Source organism: Arachis ipaensis, chromosome B08, assembly GCF_000816755.2.
Source record: "Arachis ipaensis cultivar K30076 chromosome B08, Araip1.1, whole genome shotgun sequence".
Lineage (NCBI taxonomy): Eukaryota > Viridiplantae > Streptophyta > Magnoliopsida > Fabales > Fabaceae > Arachis > Arachis ipaensis.
This window is the reverse complement of record NC_029792.2, coordinates 11,835,181-11,844,077: the sequence shown is the minus strand read 5'-3', so window position 1 is coordinate 11,844,077 and position 8,897 is coordinate 11,835,181.

Sequence of the window (8,897 nt, the reverse complement as noted above, 5' to 3'; positions counted from 1 at the left end):
AGTAAACGTACCAACAATAACATGAAGAAAACTTTTAAATTTAAAGCAAAACATAAAATCCAACCCAAGATTAACAAAACCACTTACTCTGAATGCAAAATAAATTAACACAATTTAGTAAATCACTCACAGAATATGAAGACAACCTACATTTAGGTAAAGGTAAAACTCTCACCAAAGTGATATGACAACTACAATATTCAAGTCCGATCATTGCATGTAAAGGTTTAGTTAATGATATTATTTTGCATCAAAATACTATGTGAATGCAACTTTTGTTTTCAGAAAACTGAGATTCATAGAGAACACAATTCAGCATGACCAAAACCTAAATCAACTTTACATATTCAGATGCACTTAGTCCGTCATTAATTAATAAATTGTCCCTATATATTGAACTGTTCATATCTACAAATACTTTGTCCACTAGTTAGAATAAACACTCCTCCATTGTTTCTTCCGCATTGATTCATTTGATTCCAGTCTCCTCCTCATTCCTCACCAGCTCTTTTTATAACGACAGTCATAGTAATATCAACCATTCTCCTCTTTTCATTGTCATACTCATAATGCTTTTGAAGAAATTCAATTGTATCCTCCTTATTTCTAAATTGCAAACGCAACCACAAAATTGAAAACCATGACCAACAAATCAAATCTAACAAAGGTCCCAACTATTCTTTAAAAAGGCATAGGACATACTAACAAAGTATTTAATAAAAGCGAGATAACAAATTCATAAAAGAACAAAAGAAAATATGCTGTGTTCAAGAATTAATCAGAGATTAAAAAGAGGAGAATTTATAATATCATCCAAGTTCTAGTTCTGAAGGATATTAATATTCCTGAACTTCAAAAGATAGTCAGATGCCAAAACTATTCAAGATCATAGTGTCATTAACTCCACTCAGTGAATGGACATGAGCTTAATTGAAAACTCAAATCTTAGGCGAATCCACTTCTCAGTTTCATATTGTTTTTAGTTGCTTGAGGACAAGCAACAATTCAAGTTTGGTGTTGTGATGTATGAGCATCTTTTTTATATTTTCTTATTATTTTAGATATAAATTTATTGCGTATTATTGAGATTTTAGTGTTTGAAATCTGTTTAGATATTACTTTGAAACGTATTGTGATTTCATTTATTTCAGAAAAAAACCGAGTGAATTTGGCAGAGTTCGTACAAAAGAAAAAAGAAGAAATTTGAAGCTGCCAAGATAGCGCTAAACGCCACTACCTGCCGTTTGGCGCTAGGCACCTCGTGACGCGTGCAAACTTTCTGTAGGCCTGGCGCTAAATGTCTCGACCTGACGTTTAGCGCCAGGTGTCTCGTAATTCGTGTCCATAGCCACACACTAGCGGCGCTAAACGTTGAGCCTGACGTTTAGCGCCAGTAGCGCGTATTTGGAATGTAAGAAAGGGGCTTCGTTGGTTTAGTTTAGTAATAATTACTTTTATTTTATTTTATTTTATTTTGATTATTATTATTACCAAACACAATCTTTTAGGGTTTATATTTTATTATTTTATTTTATTTCCAAATCAATTAGGCTAGATATAAAAAGGAAAAAAGATTCAGCCCTTCGGGCGTCTTTTACTCTCTCTTCCTCATTCCGCACTTTGCACACTTTGGAAACTCTAGTTTTCTCTGAACCATAAGCAACTAAACTTCCTCTGTTAAGGTTAAGAGCTCTGTTTATTCTATGGATTAATATTATTATTATTCTACTTTTGATTAATGAACTGATTTAAATTCAATGATTACTTTCGTTCTTCATCTTATGAATTTGAGTATATTGGAAGATAGCTCTTTTTCTACATGAATTCTTGTTGATTCTTGGAAAAGTTAACTCACTTGAATAACAGCTTGAAAGTAATTCCTTCTAAATCACCAATTACCTGGACTTAACGTGATATGTGACATATAAACATCTTATATTTGGGTAATTAGGGTTTATGTGGCTAATAAACTAGAATTGGACTAAAACCTTTAATCTAAATTAAGTGACCAAAGAATTGGCGGTTGATTGGGTTAGAGGAGATTAAATCACTATGAAATTAGGGTTTAATCACTTAGCATTTGCCATGAATTGAATCTTACATTATTAAAGTATTTGGTAAGAACTATTAATCCAAAAAAAATAAATATCTCTAAAACCTTAACTGTTCACTCAGATACTTTCACAACCAAATTACTGCTTGCTTTCTTAATCTCCTGATTTACTATTTTATAATTGAACCCAAAACACCAATTTCTGTTTATCTGACTAAGTGAATCACTCAACCATTGTTGCTTAGTTCATCAATCTTCGTGGGATCGATCCTCACTCACCTGAGGTATTACTTGGTACGACCCGGTGCATTTGCCGGTTCAGTTGTGGTCTTCTAATTCCGCACCAGGAAGCATGGCAATACAGAGGCGGCGGAAGCTCAAAACAGATGCAAAAGCTTAAAACTGACAAGAAAGAGTGGCACGCAGATGTGTTTCGACGACCATGGGCGCAGTGCGGACAGCGGCGGTGATAAACCCCATTTTAAGGGTTTATCTTGTGCTTAAATTAATGGATTCTATCCACTAAACTCACACTTATTCATAGAAATTGCATGTTTTACATTTTCCTTCCTGATTTTGTGCTATGATTGAAAACATGTTTCTTTGGTCTTAATTTAGCTAATTTTAATCCTCTCTTATCTCCATTCGATGCCGTGATATGTGTGTTAAGTATTTTCAGGGATTACAGGGTAGGAATGGCTAAGAGGATGGAAAAGAAGCATGCAAAAGAGGAAGAAATACAAGAAATTGAAGGAATTGCAAAGCTGTCAAGCCTGACCTCTTCGCATTCAATCGATCATAACTTGAGCTACAGAGGTCCAAATGAGGCGGTTCCAGTTGCGTTGGAAAGCTAACATCCGGGGCTTCGCAACGATATATAATTTGTCATAGTTTCTGTTCTGAGGGTTACCTAAAACTGGAGGTCGATCTTGGTTGAGATCTTCTGTATGGATCGGTACCGACGTGTCCGGCTGGTCGGAGAAGGCCGGAGCTATCGTATCCGATCTGTTGGACTGGTTGCACTGCTGATCCTTCGTCACCGGAGGGTGGGGGGTACCTGCAAGAGACTCCGATGCTTAAGTTAGCACAGGTATTAAACATGTTTTTATGTAGAATCAGAGTATGAGTTATACCTGGGTGCTCCAGCGCATTTATAATGGTTGTAGAGTGACCTTTTTAGATAAGATAAGTTAGTTATCTTATCTTTTTGAGTTGAGGTCAGCTTATCTTCAACGGAACCGCCCTTCTCTCTGTAGGCTTGGGCTGCCTTTGGATTGGGCTGTTGTTCCTTGAGTTGGGCCCTTTTTGGGCTTTTCCTGTCGATTTGGCCGAGTTCTTCGTAAAGAAGTAGGTCCGCTTGACCTAAACAGGTCGGTCGCTTTGTCTCCAATCATCCCAAGTTGGATAGCTCGACCCAGGGTATGAACAGTGCCCCTGCTTGAGCTCGGTCTTTCTGTTGAGGTCGAGTCCTTGACTTCGGTCTAGTGAAGCCGAACTCAAGCATTTTGTCGATTCCTTTCCTTGTAGAGCCTTTTTGAATGCGAAACGTTTTTCTTTACAAGCGCGCGCTTTTATATCAGCGCTTTGGGAACATGCGAGGGTTTTAATACCCTCATTAATTGGTATTAATTGCCCCGTTTTTCCTTGTGGCCTTTTACTTTGAATTTTGCGATCAGAAAACGGTTTTCCTTCTTCACTCCTCTTCGCAACCTCTTCGTTCTTTCTCTCTCTGTTTTTTGCCCACATTTCGCTTTTCTTGCGTTGCAGAGTCGTTCGGCGATTTTTTGGGTAGTTTTCATTTTACGTCTTCATTTTCCCTCGAAGCTTCTTTCTTCTTCAGGTTAGTTCCATTCATATTTTCTTCTTCTTTCGTTGCTTTGGCTTTGTGATGAAGTTTTGATTTTGAGAAAGTTTGGATCTTTCTGTTTTTGTCGCGCCTATTTGTTGTTGAAATGTGTATTCTGGGAGTTTCTTCATCTTCTGCATGACCCTTTTTGCCTTTCCTGTTGCTTGATATTTTTAAGGCTTTGCATGTTCTGTTGTTTCCGTCTGATACCGATAGAAAATCTGCATCTTTCCTCGCTTTATTTGAAATTGTTTTTTGTCTGATTCTGGGAAAAGGTTGCGCCTTTGGTGGTTTCTACTTGGCGTGCTTGATTTTGGGGGATGCTTTTTGCTGGTAGACTGTAAGAGCGTGATTTTGATGACTTTTTGTGTTTTGTTTTGCTTTGATGAAAAAATGCTTGCTGTCTGAAGTCTTCTTTTCTTGTTTGAGAGATGCTAGGGTGCGAGCTGTAGATTTTTCCTGAAAACCTGCTTTGTTACTGCCTCCAAAGGATGCCCCAGGACTTTGGTTTGAGTCTTGGGGTTTTCCTTTTCTGTTTGTTCTGTATCGTATTGATCGAGTTGTTTTATCCCTTGTCCGAGATGTTTTTTAGTAATCCCATCTTCTTTTCTTATTGTATGATTAGTTGGCCTCATGTCTTCTCGCAATAACATTGTAGAGATGTCTTCCAGAGTTTCTGAGGGGATGTCCGATTGGTTGGACTCCCTTGTCTTGATGTGTGTTTCTGTTGTGGATGCTAAATTTTGCATAGAGCTGAGAAAGCGTTATAGGATTTGTGGTAACAGTGCCTGGGAGAGGGATTATGAGCTTGTTGCTCCTGATTCTGATGAGAGGGTTTGTTTTCCGACCTCCACCGAGGGGGAGCGTCCCTTCTTCTATGCCTATGAATATTTCTTCAGTCAACTGGATGTTACTTTTCCTTTTACTGCTTTTGAGATCGACCTGCTGTGGTCGTGCAATGTTTCCCCATCCCAGCTTCACCCGAATTCCTGGGGTTTTATCAAAATTTTCCAACTACTTTGCCAAGAGTTAGGTGTAACACCTTCTCAGGCTCTCTTCCTTTATCTGTTTGTTTCCGCCAAGCCTGGTGGCTCTTCAAAAAAGAAAGCTTCCTGGGTTTCTTTCAGGTCTGCCCAGGGCCATAAAGTGTTTGCTACGTATGATGAGTCCTTTAAGGATTTCAAGAATTACTTCTTTAAAGTTCGTGCTGTCGAGGGGGCCCGCCCCTTTTTTCTTGATGAAAATGATGAGCCTTCTTTCCCTCTAGAGTGGCAGAAGGATGTGAGAGTGTCTCGATATTCCTGGGATATGCTTGACGATGTTGAGCGTGCCTTTGTTGTTGTTCTTGAGGATTTGTGGGGAGCTCCACCCCATCTTGATACAAAAAGATTTTTGAATGACCCGTCCCTGGTCCGGGCTGTTTTGGGTATTTGCCTGACTTGTTTCTATACTTGTTTCTTAGTTTTGGCTTCTTCATCTTGTGATTGTAACCCTTTACTATGACTGATTTTGTGCTTGCAGAGATGTCGAAAAACAATGAATCTATGAAGGCCTTCAAAAGGGCAAAGAAGGCGACTGCTGCTCAGAACATCTCGGCCAAGGCGGCTGGGAAGGGATCTTCCCAAGTGCAAGTGAAGCCACCTGTGCCAAGTTCTCCTGGACCGAGGAAGGTGATCCCTACTCCTCGGGTTCGTCTGGCTGATCCTCCACCAACTTCTGCTTCTAGTTCTGGTGCTCCTCCCAACAAAAAACAAAAAATAGCTGAGCCTTTCAACTTTGATGCTCCTGACTTTAATGCGATTGAATTTGTGGATCAGCAAATCGGTCCCTACGGTGCCCTTCCTATGGACGATGTGTCGCTCCTTCACCATCTGGATTTTATAACTTGAAGTAGTGTCAGAATGGCGTATATGGGGGCTGCCTTATACCGGACTGCTCAAAATCTTCCTCTCCACGCCACCAAAGCCTTTATGGAGGAGGCTAAACAGGAGTTTGATCGGATGAAGGGCCTGAAGGAGGAGCTTGAAGTAAAGGTAGCCAAGTTGGAGAAGGATCTGGAGAATGAAAAGGCGAGTTCCCTTGCTCTGGCAGCTTCTGTGCGGTTGGCCGAGGACACGGCCTTAAGGCATAAGGAGAGTTACGTCACATCCTATCGGGAGGGAATGCATTTGAAGGAGGAGTTGGAGAACGCCCGGGCTGATTATTCTGAGCTCCAGGGTCATCTCGTTGGCAGCGTGACTGCTGCTTACGAGAACCTGAAGGAGCAAGTTTGGATTATTGCTCTTGAGGCTAACCTCACTCTCTTCAGCTTGGATAATGTTGTCAGGGATGGTAAGATTGTCCCTGATGATGAGGATGATGATGATGTTAAACCTCTCCCTGTTCCTTCTGTCAAGGTGTCAACTCCTACTGTTCCTCCTACTAAGGTCGGCCCTCCTGCTTCTGATCCTGACTGCCAAATCTTAAACCGGGACGATGGCACTGTGGATGCTGTTCCTCTTCAGGCTCGCCCTCCTTCTCCTCAGACTGATGCTGTTAAGAAGTCTTCTAATCTTTAGTTGATTTATTTTTGGATAGGAGCTCATTAGTATAACTTCTCCATGGCCCTTCGCAAAATGGGAAATGGATTTGTTAGGTCCTTTTCCCCAGGCGTCAGGGCAAGTCAAATACTTAATTGTGGGAATAGACTACTTCACAAAGTGGATAGAAGCAGAACCATTGGCCACCATCACCGCCCAGAGAAGTCGGAGGTTCTTCTACAAAAATATCATCACAAGGTATGGGATACCTCACTCCATTACCACGGATAATGGAACCCAATTCACCGATTCCACCTTCAGAAGCCTAGTGGCCAGTATGAAAATCAAACACCAGTTCACCTCGGTGGAACACCCACAAGCAAATGGACAAGCCGAGGCAGCCAACAAAGTCATACTGGCGGGGCTAAAGAAAAGACTGCAAGATGCAAAAGGAGCCTGGACAGAGGAGCTCCCCCAAGTGTTGTAGGCTTATCGGACGACACCCCAATCTGCAACTGGAGAAACACCCTTCCGACTTGTCTATGGGGTAGAAGCTATGATACCAGTGGAAATCAGTGAGCAAAATCCAAGAGTGATTCTCCATGATGAAATCGGAAACATACAGGGGCACAAAGAGGAGCTCGAGTTGCTCCCCGAAGTCCGAGAACATGCCCAGATAAGAGAAGCAGCGCTGAAGCAAAGGATGGCTACCAGATACAACAAAAAAGTCATTCGAAGAAGTTTCGCACTAAGCGATCTGGTCTTAATCAGAAACGACATAGGAGTCAACAAATCGGGGGAAGGAAAACTCGCTGCCAATTGGAAAGGACCCTACAAAGTTAGCGAGGTCTTAGGAAAAGGTTATTTTAAGGTGACCGACCTAAGCGGCGTCGAGTTACCAAGATCGTGGCATGCTTGTAATATGAAAAGGTACTATAGTTAAAAGCGAACTCTACTCCCTGATGTACTCTTTTCCCAACTTCACGATTTTTTCCCAAACATTAAAGGGTTTTTTCTGAAGAAGGGTTTTTAACGAGGCATCATAGTAGAGGCTAAGGGGGAAAAGATTATTAAAAACCCTTAGCAGCAGTAAAGTACCTTCCCAAATTAATAAAGATCTTTTACAATATCTCTTATAAATTCCTTCTCGTTTATTTTTTTCTCTACGAAACGCGTCGACTTAAACTCGACAAAACGTGAAAATCCCATGAACCGACCTAGATGGTCGTCAGGATAAAACGACGAGGTACAAGTCGGTGTAAAGAGGTTATAAAAGTTGATCGTGAGAAACTCGGAGACATTCCGACTCATAAGTCGGAATGAAAAACCGAGTAGAAAAGAAAACGCATCGCAAAAATAACTTAAGTCATAGAACTCAATAAAACAAAGTTGAGTATAAGGAATAACAAAAAAGAGATCGAAAAACCTAGGAAAAAGCTTAAAGGCTGTCCTAAAGTCCTTAAAGCGGAAAGACTTAGAAAGACAGACAAGCAAAAGGTTTTTAGAAAAGATTAAAGGGACTTCGAAAAATCAAAATAAGAAAGCATGCACACAAAAAGGTAGCTGAAACCCTTATACCAAAAAGGGTATTTTCGTTAAATAAAATCCTTATCCAAAAAAGGGCAATTATAAATATTTTTGTTTACGGCCATAAAAGGCCAAGGCAAATGTCAATATACCACCACCACAAATATAAAGAGTTTAAAAAAAAGAGGGACCCACAGGCCGGGCCCCATATAGCCAACAAATTTTTAAAGAGTATCACCACCAGGACCAAAGGGAGTAGTCGGATCACCACCAGAGTCGGGAAGAGAAGTCGGAGCGCCATCAGAACCAGGGAGAGAAATGTCCATAGGAGTCGGAGAAGAGGCGTCGTGAGGTCTTGAGGAACTCGGAACATCCTTTTGACGAGGAGGAGACTCAATGATTCTCTGCCCCCGAATCTTTAAATCTGACTCGGTGACGACCTCGAGAGCTGGGGGATAAACTATGGCACCATCAATAACGACCTTCTCGTGTTGTTTGATTATGACTTCTCTGATTGCGATCATACATTACATTATAATTATATATATATACATATAGATACATACATATATAATATAGAAACTCTTATCACAAGAAAAGAAGAAACTGTAATTATAATAAATTAAATTATTGCTTTTGCATACCCCTCAATGTCATCCATTGCCACGTCCCTACATTATTCACACTATTTGTATACGTTGGATATTGACATACATATCAATCAAGCTTGTATTTCTCAAAAAATAAATAATGAGAATAATTATTACTCAAAAATTAGAAATATCTACTAATAATAATTCCACTACAACAATATTCCATCTAGAGAAGGCAGTTAGCTAATATTGATCAAATGATCCATATATCATTATATTCTATGATAAATTATATCTACAATTATATTTATTTATATTTAAACATTTGTTGATAACATACACTTTTTTAAATTATTTGT